This window comes from Colius striatus, chromosome 15 (genome assembly GCF_028858725.1).
Source record: "Colius striatus isolate bColStr4 chromosome 15, bColStr4.1.hap1, whole genome shotgun sequence".
Taxonomy (NCBI): domain Eukaryota; kingdom Metazoa; phylum Chordata; class Aves; order Coliiformes; family Coliidae; genus Colius; species Colius striatus.
Window position 1 is genome coordinate 19315540 of NC_084773.1, and position 13799 is coordinate 19329338.

Here is a 13799-nt window from a genome sequence, read left to right on the forward strand (position 1 = left end):
GGAAACTCCTGGTACTGCTGAGGCATCCCAGGAGGAGGGTAGCATTGGCCAGAAGTGGGTAAGAGTCATTGCCCCTGGTTTTCATCCTCTTGGCAATGGCAGGAGCAACAATGCCAGCTCTCCCAGCTATCTGGCCAGCTTTGTTATCTCTGCTCCCAGACGAGCAGGACACAGCTTCCCACCTTTGGCGTCTTCAGCTTTTGCCAGCGCTGCAGTAAATCTCTAGTCATTCAGGATTTGGCCTCTCTGTCTGACAGCAATGTTTATATTGGGTCAAATGGCTCTCCAATACATGGGCAGCCCTGACATGGGTGAGACATTCCTCTGCAGCTGTCTACTTTTCCATTGATTCTCCGAGGTTTCCACTGCACGGGGGCACAGGCCTGTTGCTTAGCTGTTGGTTGCTTTGGAAAGCAATGTGCTGTAAATACAGCATTTTACTGTCTTCGGACAAAACAGTAAGTCAATTCAGGATCTGGCTATGAGAGCAGGATTCAAAGGGAGGACTCCCATTCCCTTGTGTGTGCTTTGGGCCAGGCCTTCCCTGCTTAGAAATCCCACTGCCCAATGTCAGAGCTTTCTAAGCAGCCACACCACAGTTTTCTCTCATAACAGGAGCTTTTCTCCATGCATTTGAGGAGAGGTTCGGTGTTTATATCAGCACAGGTTGACCCAAACTGTCGTTTAATATAAAAATTATATCATGAATTGCCTGACTTTGCCTGACTAAAACAACAACATTGCTTTAACAGCTTTGCATTTGCTTTGACATAGAACAAGTGTACCCTTTTCCCTACCAGTTCTCAGGTTATTTCTTTTACTACCATCTTTAGTTTAGAATACCTTTCCTTAAATTGAATTATTTACTTCCTGCCCCAAAGAAGTGAGCTCACCTGCCTAAATCTCCTGGAAATGAACAACATGAGTCTGCCAGCACATCAACAAATTCTGATTGCTACTGTCCGAAAAAACCTTTAACCCAAATGACAGCAATGGCCATGAGTGCTAGGATTCAGTAGGGTGGTTTTATGGCTTAATGTCCGTGAATGTTTCTTTATGATTATTGTTCATCGCATTAGACAAAGCTCGGGGAGAAAAAAAACCCACCCAAAGGTCAGCAGTGAGACAGAAAATTGTCTGAGAAGTCCGTGTCCTCATGAAAATCATTACATCTGACCTTCACCACCTCCACATGTTGTCTGGATGGAGTGCTTAAGAAAATGACTAAGAAAACGACCGGCAGAGTTGTGATGACTGTCTTCACCAACCACTGAAAAATTTCACCCATTCCACAAAGGGATTACAGTCAGTCCAAGAGTTCCAGTGTGCACACAAACCATACCTGACTTTGTGGTTGCATCTGCTCTAAGGCATGTGCAGCAAGAATTAGGAAGAGGGGAGTTTGTAGAAAATGAGGAAAAGAGAGATTTTTTCCCCCCCAAAGGCTTGACTATCTAAAGCACTGGGTGTTGTGAGGAGGAACACATGGCTTTGGTAGCAAGGGAGAGCACAGAGGTGGACAAGGCAGGGAGGATCATCCCCAGCAGAGGTTTTCTGTTTCCTCATCCTTTCCTTTGAAAAGAAATGATACTTCTGCACCCCGAGAGAACGCTAAAATGAGGCTGGGGGTTGAGGTGTGTGGGATGTGTGTTGGTGCCTGTTCTCCAGCTTTGGGCGATCCCTGCCAGCATGACGAAGCAGAAGCTTTAGCGGGTCTCGCCGGTGGGACCCCTCAGTTCGCCCGTTGCTTTCTCCTCTCCCCTTGGCTCTAGGCTGACCGGTCCCACGGCGTTACCCTCCGTGCTCCCCAGTCCCGCCGTGCGGAGCCGCTCCCGGGGCCGGGCGGGTGGTGGCACGGCCCCCCCGGGCGGGAGGCGGGCCGGGAGGTGCGGGCGGGCCGGGCCGGGCTCCCCTCCCTCCTTTCCTCCTCCTCTCTCGCTCGCTCGCTCCCTCCCCGCCATCCCCAGGTGCCGCCCGGAGGAGCGCGGCGGGGCGGAGACGCCGCTGGTTCCCGGCTCTCGCCGAGGGACCGTGGGATGGTGCAGGTGGGAGCCGCGGCGCGGGACCGGCAGCGGGGCAGGGTCGGGGCAGGGGCGGCTCAGGCGCTGCGGGGGACGGGCAGTGGTTTGGGAAGGTGCGGGGGCTCGTTGCCATGGCTCCCTGCAAGCTCTGCCGGAGGAGATACAGATGCCAGTCACGGAGCGACCCCTCTTCCTCCTCGTGGGTGTGTAGCGGGGCAGAGTTTGGGGTGATTGGGGTTTTTCTTGCCTCTCCCCTCGCCTCTTCCCCCGCCTTCTGTTTTTTTGGGGGGGGTGGAGCGATTGATTTGGAGAGCTGGGACGGGGCTGCGGAGCTGCTGCGACTCGCGGGTCCGGCCGCCCCCTCATCGCCTCCCACCCGGGGGTTCCAGGTACCGCGGGTGGGGGCTCGGGCTGGTCTGTCCCTTTCCCTTAGGGGCTACCGGGAGGGGTACTGCGCTGGGACCGCGGGTGCACAGCCGCAGGGCTGCCCCGACTGCAGCCTCCGCTCACTCTGCCTTTCTATCAAAACCCCTTTAATTATTATTTTGTACACATCTTTTCCCTCCTCCCTGTACCGCGCCGGGTCCCGCAAGCGCCGGGCTTCGCCCTGCAAAGCAATGAGGGAGCTGTACTCAGCCCCGCGAAGGGGCGAGCAGGTGCCTACGGCTCGGGGGGAGGCACAGAAACTCCCCGAGACGCGGGGTCCGCATCCCCCTTCCATCCCCTCCTTCCCTTCCCTTCTCTTCCCCGCGGCCCGGGCTGTCCCGTGTCCCGCAGCGGGGCCCGGCGCGGCGGAGCGGCCGCTGCCCGCGGAAAGTTTGCGGGGAGATGGGGAGCCCGGGCGGGGGGAGACACGGCCGTCCCGTGGCCGCGGGCTTGGCTGGGGATGGAGCGCCTAGATTCATCTAGCTTTAGGTCGTTCAAGTTTGCAAGCCCGGATGTCGCGGGTCTGAGGCAAACACTTGTTTCTCCTCTCCCTCCTAATGATTTTGCAGAGTATTTTGTATTTGACTCCTGCACTACCAAAATAATTACAGAGATCCCGTGTTTCTTTTCTTTCTCTGGGGAAGTGATGCGATTGTGTTGCACTCCAGGAAAGCTGTAAGACTCTTTAAACCTCAGTGTGCTTGTGTTATCAATTAGTGTTGCATGTTCAGAACATTAGTGGTCTCAGCCAGGTTTAGGTATTCATAATGCAGGAAGATGCTGTTTTCTAATGGTCAGACATGGTAAACATGTAGCCTTTTCACCTCTCACTTCTATGGCTAAATAGTACTTCTTTTCAGGTAGAAAGGAGCTAAACTATGATATGTCAGATAACATACAGGCATTCAACCATAACTTGACAGATAGAAAAGTGAATTCCTTCTCAGTTCTACCTAGGAATAGGTTTTGCTACAAACATGTTTTGGAAGATTTCATCAGAGACTTGACATGTTGTGGTTTTGTTGGATTGTCAAGGATTCATTTGATGTGACTGAGTTAAATATGTGTTATGTAGCTCTTCCAAACATCGTTCCATAAGCAATAAATAGTAAATACTAGGAGTTTAATTATAGGTTCTGAGGAAAGGAGATGGGGAAGAACCTGCACCTTAAAGTGAGTGTGTAAATTTTGCCCACTTGTGAACCCACGTGTGGTGTTGCCTTGTTGGAGCTGGGCACATGGTGCTGCTTTGCCCGTTGCTTCCCGTGATTCTCTGTGTGGCTTTTACTGATGTGAAGTACTAGAATCCAGGATTACTGATGTGTTAGTGGTTTTCTGTTGCTTACAAGCAGTGAATTTTATTTGCCTTTCAAACCCAAAACAAACACCCAAAAAACCACCAATCCAACCCAAACCCCACCTCTCCCAAATGGTTATTAAAATATCCAACAATTCTTGTTGCCAGTTTCTGTGATCCTTACTTAAGCCAAGTATCTGCTCTCAGTGAAGCTTGGCTTCCAGAAGAACTACAAGACCAGACTATGTTACATTCAAATGAGATGCAAAAGATAAGATACCAAGGTTTGCAGGAGGGTAATGGAGTTCCTTCAGGAACGTTACACAATATGCATGAAAGTATTATTAAAACTCTTCAGTAAAAAACCCCAACCTGTCAGCAGTCCAAGAGTTGTAGAAGTTTTGCCATATGCAACACACCACTTTTCAACCAGGTCATTCTCTAAACCCTTGCAATTTATTGTTGATTTTTAAATCAAACTAGGAATGAAATGAATTCTGAATATGAGGTTGAAAGAGACGGTACTTCAGCTCTGTACACTTTGAGTATGTTTGACTCACTCTCAGTGTGGGTGAATGTAATTATTATGGACATTTAGTATGTGTTACTTCAGTAATTAAACTTAATGAATGAAAATATAGCAGTCCACTTGTTTATCCCAAGAAACCCAGCAGATAAGCCTTCATTTGAATGAAAGATTACATTATTCACGCCGTGTATGTGTACCCTGAGTGGCTTGGATTGTAGCCATCTGGTTTGCCAGTAAAAACACACTTTATCACTTAGGTTTAGAAGGAAAAATGAAAGAAAAAGGTAGCTGTACATTACATAAAACTATGTGGACGGTTGCTTCTGTGATAAGAAAGGACCTGCTCCTTTCCCGGTGGGAGAGGACAGGGACTACTTTAAACACTGCTAATTAGTTCAGTTTATCTTGCATGCCTTACAATGCAGTTGTTAGTTAATTATAGCTTTTCCCATTAGCAGTATGTTAAGAATAATGAATGAACATATCACTCAGATCAAAAGAACATCTACAAAGTTTATCTTGGAGGAAAGAAAGTGTTTTTGTGTGGCAGGAAGCCCCCTGGCTTTCCCAAGGCACAGATTTGTTGGAATTCCTGAGCTGGTGCTTCAGAGCCTGATGAATGACTTGAATTGATCACAAACAAGTGACACTGGAGCTCTTGGTTGCTTAGCAACCGACCAAGATGCCACAATTTCTTTTGGTATATTTGTCCAGTAAAGTAGAAATTCAGTTTTGTTCAAGATTTATATTTTTATTTTTGCCAGCACAAAGCCCACCTTATAACAGTCTTAGATTATGTGCAATTTAAGTTGATGCCTCAGTGCAGAGTTTGGGGAGCAGCATGGGCAGGAAAAAAATGAGCAGGAATCTCCCTTGTAACCCATCTTGTGGTGATGGTGTGCTCGGTGTTTTATAACAAGTTTCAATTGTCCTTTCTCAGATGGACTTCTCTTCAGAAACCAAAATTGTTAGTAGAAGAAGTAAGTTTTAACAAAGAGAGTCATCTGCTGATGCCTTTTACACAGTTTCCCCTGTGCTGTCTGGAGATGTGAGACTCTGCAAGGTCTCATGGTGTTACCCCACTCTCCATCATAAGTTAATAAAATGCAACATGGAACACTTCTTTCATCCTTCTCCAAATTATGTCAGGGTGGTTTGGACCATCCTATAGCCCATATGGATAGAGATCTCTGCTAGGGCATCCTCCCAGAAGACTTTGGTTTCCTAACAGATCTATTTTGTGTAAGGAAACAACAAATTTAGCACTCAAAGAGCAGAAGGAAGATAAATGTTATTGTGGCTGTATAGGTTCAAAGCACATATATTGGCTTTAACCAGGCTGTGGCATGTTGTGTACAGTTCATTACATGCTGAATTGTCTTTGTATTCTAGTGAAACTCTTCATTGTTATCCTTGGGTCCATGTAAGCTAGCATTGTAGTTCTGAAGTTTACCTTCAGCTGCTAATGGGCTTTTCATCTGTGGCCTCCTGCCTCAAGCTGAAGTGAAGCCTTTGCGATGTGCGTGGGTGGATTTGGGGTTTGCAGCACCGTTTTGCAGAGCTCAAAAGGGCATAGATAAGTATAGCTACTTGCTAATATAGACATATCCTTTTCCTTCTGAAATTGTAACTAAGAGAAAGCATACTGGGGCCAGGAAAACTGCAGGCAGTCATGACATTTGTGTTACTTAGATAATAGTTGGCATTCTGGAAGATTTCTTCCTCCCCCTTGGTGAGAAGGAGGAATCCAAATGTCTCTGTTCTTTCCTAGACAAAGAGCTTGGTTATAGCATGATTTACTGGTGTATTGGTCTAGAAATGGATGTTGTAGCAATGCCCATAATAACTGCTGACACATTTGGACCACGACAAACCACATCTCAACTCCTTGGCAATAGGCTAAGATTATTATAGTTCATAACCTGTGTACTTGTAATTGCCATTCTAGGCTTAGATAGACTTAAGTAGAGATTTAGGTATGTGTGATCTTGCTTGATGTTGTGGGGTCTTTTTTTGCTGTTGTTTCTAAGTAACAAAGTCAACTCCCAAAACTCAAGGTGGTTGTGTTTGATGGTTTTTTCACAGCTACTCTCCTTGTACCTGTTTCACACACTGATTTCTGTGGGTGCATTTGCATACCCAAATGCTGATTAGTGCTTGCCATTGTAATGATTGCCTCTGCATTATAAATAGATGAAGGTACATGGGAATGTTTGGTGTCTGAAGGAGCTGTGGTGGCCATTGTGATGTGTAGGGTTCTTTTTTTCCTGGGGTTGCAGCATTCCTTGAGAGATGTTTCCTTCATTATGCCTAAAAGTACAAAACTTAAGGAATGCAGATAGAAAGCAGTTTATCACTGAAATTAGCCTTGTTATTATTACAGCTGAACTCATGTTAGTTGTTTTGATTGGGACCTACTGCATGTAAGAAGCACAAGATTAATGTTGCTGTCTTCATTAGGGCTTTTAAGCCTTCATAATTTCTTTTGACCCTCACTAGCCCTCTCTTTTCAACATTTATCAACAAAATTGCTAGTTTCTCATTTCAGGTGTTTTTCCCTTTTGTCTGAGTCAGCAACAAGATGGAATTAATTTAAAGGTGTGATGGGAGTGTGACTTGAGTTAGGGAGGGTGAAGGAGAGATTGGCCTGGACTCATCCTGTGTCTTTGCTCCTGTTCTTCCACATGGAAGAAATAGAGATGTTTGGATGCAGGCCTGAGAAGCTGGGGGAAAAGGAGCCAATGGTTGAGCCTGGACAGAGTTGTTTCTATAAGAGTGCAGCTTTCGAGGATATTTTTAACAGATGGTTGCTTCTCTGGCCGTGACAGCCGGTCTGTGAGCCAGGCTGAGCTGCCTCAGGACAGCCCCATGCCGAGCTCCCAACAGGTAACCTCCAAACAATTGCTTCTGCTGGGGCAAAAACGGAGCTCCTGGTAGTGTCCTTGTTTCATCCTCCCCACATTTGCAATCAGGGAGGTGGGGAAAGGCGAACCTGCCTTTGTTTTCCCCTGGGCTGTTCTCATGCAACACCAGCAAGATGAGCACTAGTGGCTTTTGCAAAAAGCTCTTTCTTGGTCTTGAGCTTGGCCCCAGCCTGTGCTGCTCTTGCCTGCCTCGGGATGCTCCTGCTGCACTCGCCTCCTTCTCCTCCCTCTGAAGGAAGTGTGGAAGGCAGCATGTGGGTTATCTGTTCACAAGTGCTTGTGGATGCTGGTCTTTATTTAGAGGTGAAAAAGACTTTAAGTTTAAAGGTGGATTGAACCCATGTGAAGAGGGTCTCTAAGGGCTGGGGAGTCTCAATGCCCTTGTGAACAGGAAGTTTAACTATAAACAAGCCAAGCCGTGAAAACATGGGTCTCCAGTTCCAAAGAAGTATATTTTAACATTTCAGTGAGCCAAATGCCTCTGACCTTTCAATATAGCTTAGTCAGATGACTTCAGTGCTTTTACAAATCTCATTTCAAGTGTCTTGATTTTTTGGGACACCCTAGAGACTGTGAAAGGTTGGCAGTCGCTATTCAGGACGTGCTCCTGCCTGCAATTAATTGGTTAGGCAGAGATCTCCTAAGAGGAGCAGGGAAAAATAAATTGCAGAATTGGGTCCATCCACCTTTCAGTCTGTGTCTCCTTTGGTGACTTCTGGAGTGTGACACAAGCAATTCCCTGTCAGCCTTTCCCGCTGGCTGACACAGAAGAGATGGCTTTGAATGCTGCCTGCTGTGCTTGTATGGCACTTGAAAGGAAGAGAGGGCTGCCTTTAAGGGGTGTATTCCCACGGCTCTAAAGTATATTTGAAAGATGCATCGTGCAGTGATGTCGTTTGTGTTACAGTATTAAAACTGATGGAAAACCTGGCACAGTGTTTCAGTAAAAAATGGCTGGTGCCACTGCTGTATCCCCAGTGCTTAAAATAAAATTAAGTCTTGATGAAAGATTGTTCTGCTTATAGGGAAAGGAAAATGATTATTCCAGGGCAGATTTCTTCTGTTAGAAAATACCATAACAACGCTTTCAGCTCACAGTAGTGATTAACTCAAGGGGTTGGGGTGTTTTTAGACATCCTCACACATTTATATTTTTTGTAGTTTATTACAATCAGAGAATTGTTAATAAAAGAGTGTCTGTAGTTTTTGAAGCATCTAACTTCTTTTTTATACTTTTTCTTCCAAGAATTTTCCCATAGCTCAGAGTGGTCTGTCTGTCATGTCACTAAAACCTTCCCTCTGCACCACTGGGGTGGTTTGTGTTGGTTGAGGCAGGTCTATGTGCATGTTGTACCCATGCCTGTTCACCTCATTTTGTTGGTGTTACTTCTTCATAGGCAAAACACTCCAAACCACAATGCTTTTGCTGATTTCAGTGAACTTGCTACTGAAATTGGGGCTACTCCTCAGGTATTTTACCATTTAAGGACCCTGTGATTTATTTTTCATTAGTTATTCTTTCATGTTAATCCACCAATGACTTTGTTGTAGTAAAATTTCATTGTAGGGAATAGATTTTTAGATGATTTCTGTTTTGTCCTGGTATATATCAGGGAAGATACCATCCTCTTGGTCAAGAGACAGTTTTACAGCTGAATAAACTGTATGCAGTGCTTTGTGCAAGTTCTGCTGAAGCATTGATCAAAACTAGCTATTTTGGTAATTAAAACTCCAAATCCCTCTAGATACATATTCCTTCTGTTACATTTCAGAAGAGGGAAATAAGCAAAACTGTACTGCTATCTTCAAGAACTAATGGGATTTTTTTTTTTTAAATGAAAATGTACTTTTAGGAAAGTAGTAAACCTGATACACTGTGCTGACTTTCAGCATTCATATTGGACATGAAAACTAGTGGTGAAGTCGTGGCGCCATGGAAATAGATGGTCAAACTCCCCCTGACCTCAGCAGAGTCAGGTTTTTGTCCCAAGAGTGATGAAAATCTAATTTACAGCCCTAACCAGTTTGAGAACTAGGCATAATGGCTCAGGCCCTTGACTGATACAAATTACTGTGGTTCAGCTGAGGATGATTGAGTTACACTGACTTATGCCATCTGGGCTTCTGGAGAATTGTGCCCAACATCCATCGTTGCAAGGGGATGCTCACTGCAGACAGGCATGTTGGGACCTTTCTGATGGTGTCTCCTATCAAGTGGCATATTCTTGTCTCTCAGTTTGACTGGAAAGAAATAACCAGGAAACAGCAATGAATATTCCTGTTTTCTGAGTCATACAAATTGCAAATGTCATCCTGTAAGCTATAGAGTAACAGTGATTACAACAGTGTCCCAGCTGTACAAAGCTAAGGCATACCAGCTTCATTAAATTTATACAGGGTTACCACTGAAATACACAATAATTGCTCAGGGTTTACTACCTGTGTGACAAGTGCACCCTTCTAGTATTGACTGTATGAGGCTTGACTTAGGCTTTCACCTAAATCTGGGATTTCATTATCTCTGATGATTGTGTTGAACCGCAGCATCCCTGCCGTGTCTGTGTAGCACTCAACCTGTGATTTTGCCCACCCTGCTTTTTGGCTAATACCTGTCCAGATGGTGCCTACCTGCTAGGAAACACTCAGATTCTCCTTTTCAACTTCACATTATATCCCAGGGAAAATTGAAAGCTGTTTGAATTGTATTATAGTACAAAGCTTTATTAAAGGTAAAGTGCAGTTAAGTGGTAGCAAGAAGTAATACAGCTACTCTGGTTATGCAGCCCCTAAAGCAAAGGAAGTTTTTCCCATTTACTTCCATGTATGCAGGATCCTGCCTTTTGGAGCATTGTGCCTAATTATCCTGCCAGTGCAGCAAATTTTCACTGTCAGCCATTCCCCCTGTCAGACATCAATGTGTGGTGAAACCTCACATTGTTCCAACTGCAGAGCAAGAGGCAAATTTCATCTTTGGTGTATAAGAAATATGCCTCAATGTTTATTTAAAAACAAAACCCACAACACAACAAAAAAGCCAACAGGCAAGAAACATCAAGGACTATTCTTATCACTTGTATCGCTATATATATATATATATATATATATATATATAAATGTGGATTATCTTTGTATTCAGCAGATAAGCAGCATTCTCCATACAAACCTTGTCCACTGTTATCCTCCAAAATGTATGCTAAGCTTGGCTGTGCACGAAGCTCCTTGTAACGGGTGGTGGTTAGACCAGTTCCTTTCATGGGGTGAGATATAGGTAGGATCACTAGCTATTTTCAGTGTTAATTATGTAATGCACTCACTGAAAAGAACAACATATGGAGACTTTTGAAGCTCAGGTAATGGCAATCCATTTAACCATTTATAGCTTTATGTATGTTATAATCCCCAACACCAAATAGCCCCAGAGAGGGAATGCACCCTTAATAATTTTAGGCCCTTAAATTAAGTGAATTTAAATTAACTCATTTGCATACTTCCCCCCTCCCCCCCTTTTTTTTCTGCCTGAATGAGATATTACTTCAGTAATTGAACTGTAACTTTGCTGGAGGTAAATAGTGTAAGACAGCTTATATTCCAAATGCTTGATTGAGTTAGGGCTGTGCAGTGCTAATGCAGCGATTTGCAGCACACCTTTGAGAAGAGAACGATGTTCAGTCCACTTATGATCACCCAGTGTGGGGCTGATGCTTGAAAGTTCAATTAATGCAGGCTGCTAAATGTGCTTCTTGAGCAGGGACCCTGAAGGATGCTGTGGGGGGATAAAACACGCAGCTCTACACTTTTTGCTGAGTTCATATTGTAGAGATAGGCCAAAGCTGAGCTCTCCTAAATACCACAGAACACTGAAGTGTCTGAAATTGCTTCTCTGAGCAGACTGTGGTGATAGCTTCTGTGGGCTCTGCTGTTCTCAGCACCTGGCTTTGGCATCTCTTGACCTGTGCAACAGATAAGCCAGGATGGGTGGACAGAAGCAGTAGTGGGAGGGAGAGCTGAGACTGATCAAAGGGATAAAACATCTACTGGAAAAAGTCTTGTTTAGTGTCTTTGGAACAGATAGGGTGATCTATCATACAAGGCTGACAAAGTGTTTTTGGCTCTGTTATCCTATGTACCGTGGTGTTCTGCAGCAATATCGGAGAAGCCTAAGTACAAAGAGCGAATGCAGAAAGAGGTGGAGGATGATTGTCTGGAGAGCTTGGCACCAGTCCCAGAAAAATAATGGATAAGTTGATAGAGGACTGAATTAATATAGAGTTAAAGAATAGAGAGATAATTAAGGCTAGTCACCATGCCTTTCTGAAAAGAGAGCCCATTCCTGACGGGGTCATGGGTTTGATAGATATGGGTAACTAAGCATTGTGGCAGAGTTTTCCAGGTGTTTGATTTGGTAAATTGTGAAATCTCAGTTGAAAAGAAACAAACCTAACAAAGTTAATTGTAAAATTAGTAGCAGTCTTGTTTAATGGATTAAGATTTAGCAAAGAGAGCTGGAAAGGTATTTACTTGTGGGGATTATTCATTGGAAGATGTGTGGGTTCAGCATATTTTCACAAGAATGAGAGCTAGTCCTGAAACTGTTTAACATTTCTGTCAACAATATGGACAGAAAAGTTAAATGACTGCTACTGAAGTTGTGAATGACACAGCATCAGTAGTGTGGTAATTATAATAGAGTTATTTGGAGCAATCTGACTGACTGGCAAGGTGTTGCCTCTTCTCCTGTCCTCCCAACAGTCTGTGACTTAACCAATGCACTGGGAGAGAGTACTCTTGATAAAAGTTTGTGGAATCATAGAATAGTTTGGATTGCAAGAGACCTTTAAAGTTCATCTAGTCCATCCCTCTGCAATGAGCAGGGACTTCTTCTGAACAAGTTGCCTAAAGTCCCATCCAACCTGACCTTGAGTGTTTCCAAGGATGAGACATCTACCACCACTCTGGGCAACCTGTGCCACTGTTTCACCACCCTTATTGTAAACATTTCTTTAGTTACCCTTTCTAGTTACTGTGGAAGAGTTTGGAGGGGTCACAGTGGGCAATAAAAGAAAGAAGACTTCCCAGCAGGCTACTGTAGCTAAAGGACTGTCAGGACCCTTTGACACAGGGTTTCTATCTGAATGCATGAGAAAACTGGCCATAACTTTCCAGAATTGGTTTCAGCAGCTGAAAACAAGAGTTTACAAAACTGGAGAGTTAAGAAAATAACCACAACATTGATTTGAAGAATGGAGAAAATTCCCTGCAGTGAGAGATTTGGAGAGTTCAATCTGCTTAGCTCATCAAAAAGAGGATTGGGAGGGGACTTGATTACAGGAACAAGTATTTTCATGGGGAAAGCATATCCAGCTTTTTAATCAAGAAGAGAAAAAATAAGATCTAATAGCTGGAAGCTGGAGCCAGACAATTTAAAATTAGACATTAATCACAATTTTTAATCTGTGATTAACCACTGGAATGAACTATGATGTGTTCATATCAACACTGGATACCTTGTGTGACATGATCAGTTAAACACAAGTTAGGGGATGTGATTTGCAGGTGATAGGGAAAAGCACAGCAGTCTGTGATGTACAGAAGGGTGCAAAGGCCTTAAATCTGTGAGCATTGAAAGGGCAGTCAAAGGAAGAAGATAAGAAAAAGGAGGAACATATATGAGGAGCACAAAAAGGAGAAATAAAAGCACTGAAAGGGTAAAGAAAGGAATTTCATCTGGAGAAGGAGCTTCTGTTTCTAAATATGAGAGCATATGTCTCAGCAAAGTGAATTTTGGCATTGGAAACACCTTGAGTATTGGCAGAGCTGGAGTCATCTGTTTTGTAGTCAAAACAGCAATTTTGGATTCTGTGCTTTGTTAATGATGATGAAGAAACCTCCTGTTTGTGATTTGGGCTTTTGGCACCATCGACTCCCTGTTCTGCTGCTGTGAGAGAAGACAGTGTCATCGCCTTTGCTTAGACGTGGTGGAGCTGAAGGGCTGCGTGCCACCACGAGGGCTGCGTGCCACCACGAGGGCTGTGGCACCACAGGAGCTGTGCCACCCTCCCCAGGAACAAAGGACACCTGGTATAACACTGGGCCATGGCACAAGTTACCTTCTCAGTGACGAGTTATCGCTGAGATGTCTTGTGTGCCCTTCACTGCTGACAGCAGTGTTACACATACAAGCTCTCCAAGAAATGATGAACCCCATATTTATACTGTTAAAACCAAATTTTTGGGAAAGCCAGCAGGGAAACATTTTGTGGTTTCAGCTGATTTTGATGAATCCTGTCTGTGTATGTGTTTGCATAGTTTCAGCAGACCAGTGACTGTGTCTTTTTCCAAAGAAGATACCCACTAGATGACAAGCACTCACAGTGCCTAATAACCAAGTAATCACTAATTTCAAGGTAATATTATATTCCTTCTATGGAGAGGTGCAGTGATTCAGTCAAGATCATGAATTTGCTGCTGTTTTTATTGTGCATCTCCCGTTATAATGGAAGTGAAACAGGTGCCTAAAGGACCATAAGTCACTTACTGTCACGTGGAAGTTCTTTAGCCAGGACTGAAAATCATTTTTCAGAAGAAAAGCACTGTCTTAGATC

General features: G+C 44.3%; 1 protein-coding gene across 2 annotated transcripts in view; it reads left to right on the forward strand.

The window, feature by feature from the left end:
• The first annotated feature begins 1981 nt into the window (after positions 1-1981).
• Positions 1982-13799, forward strand: part of CHL1 (cell adhesion molecule L1 like) — a 128773-nt gene continuing 116955 nt past the window's right edge. For both annotated transcript variants that reach the window (XM_062008725.1, XM_062008726.1), the window contains exon 1: positions 1982-2045. The gene's annotated coding sequence lies outside the window, so the exon portion shown is untranslated. The remainder of the gene's footprint in view (positions 2046-13799) is intronic.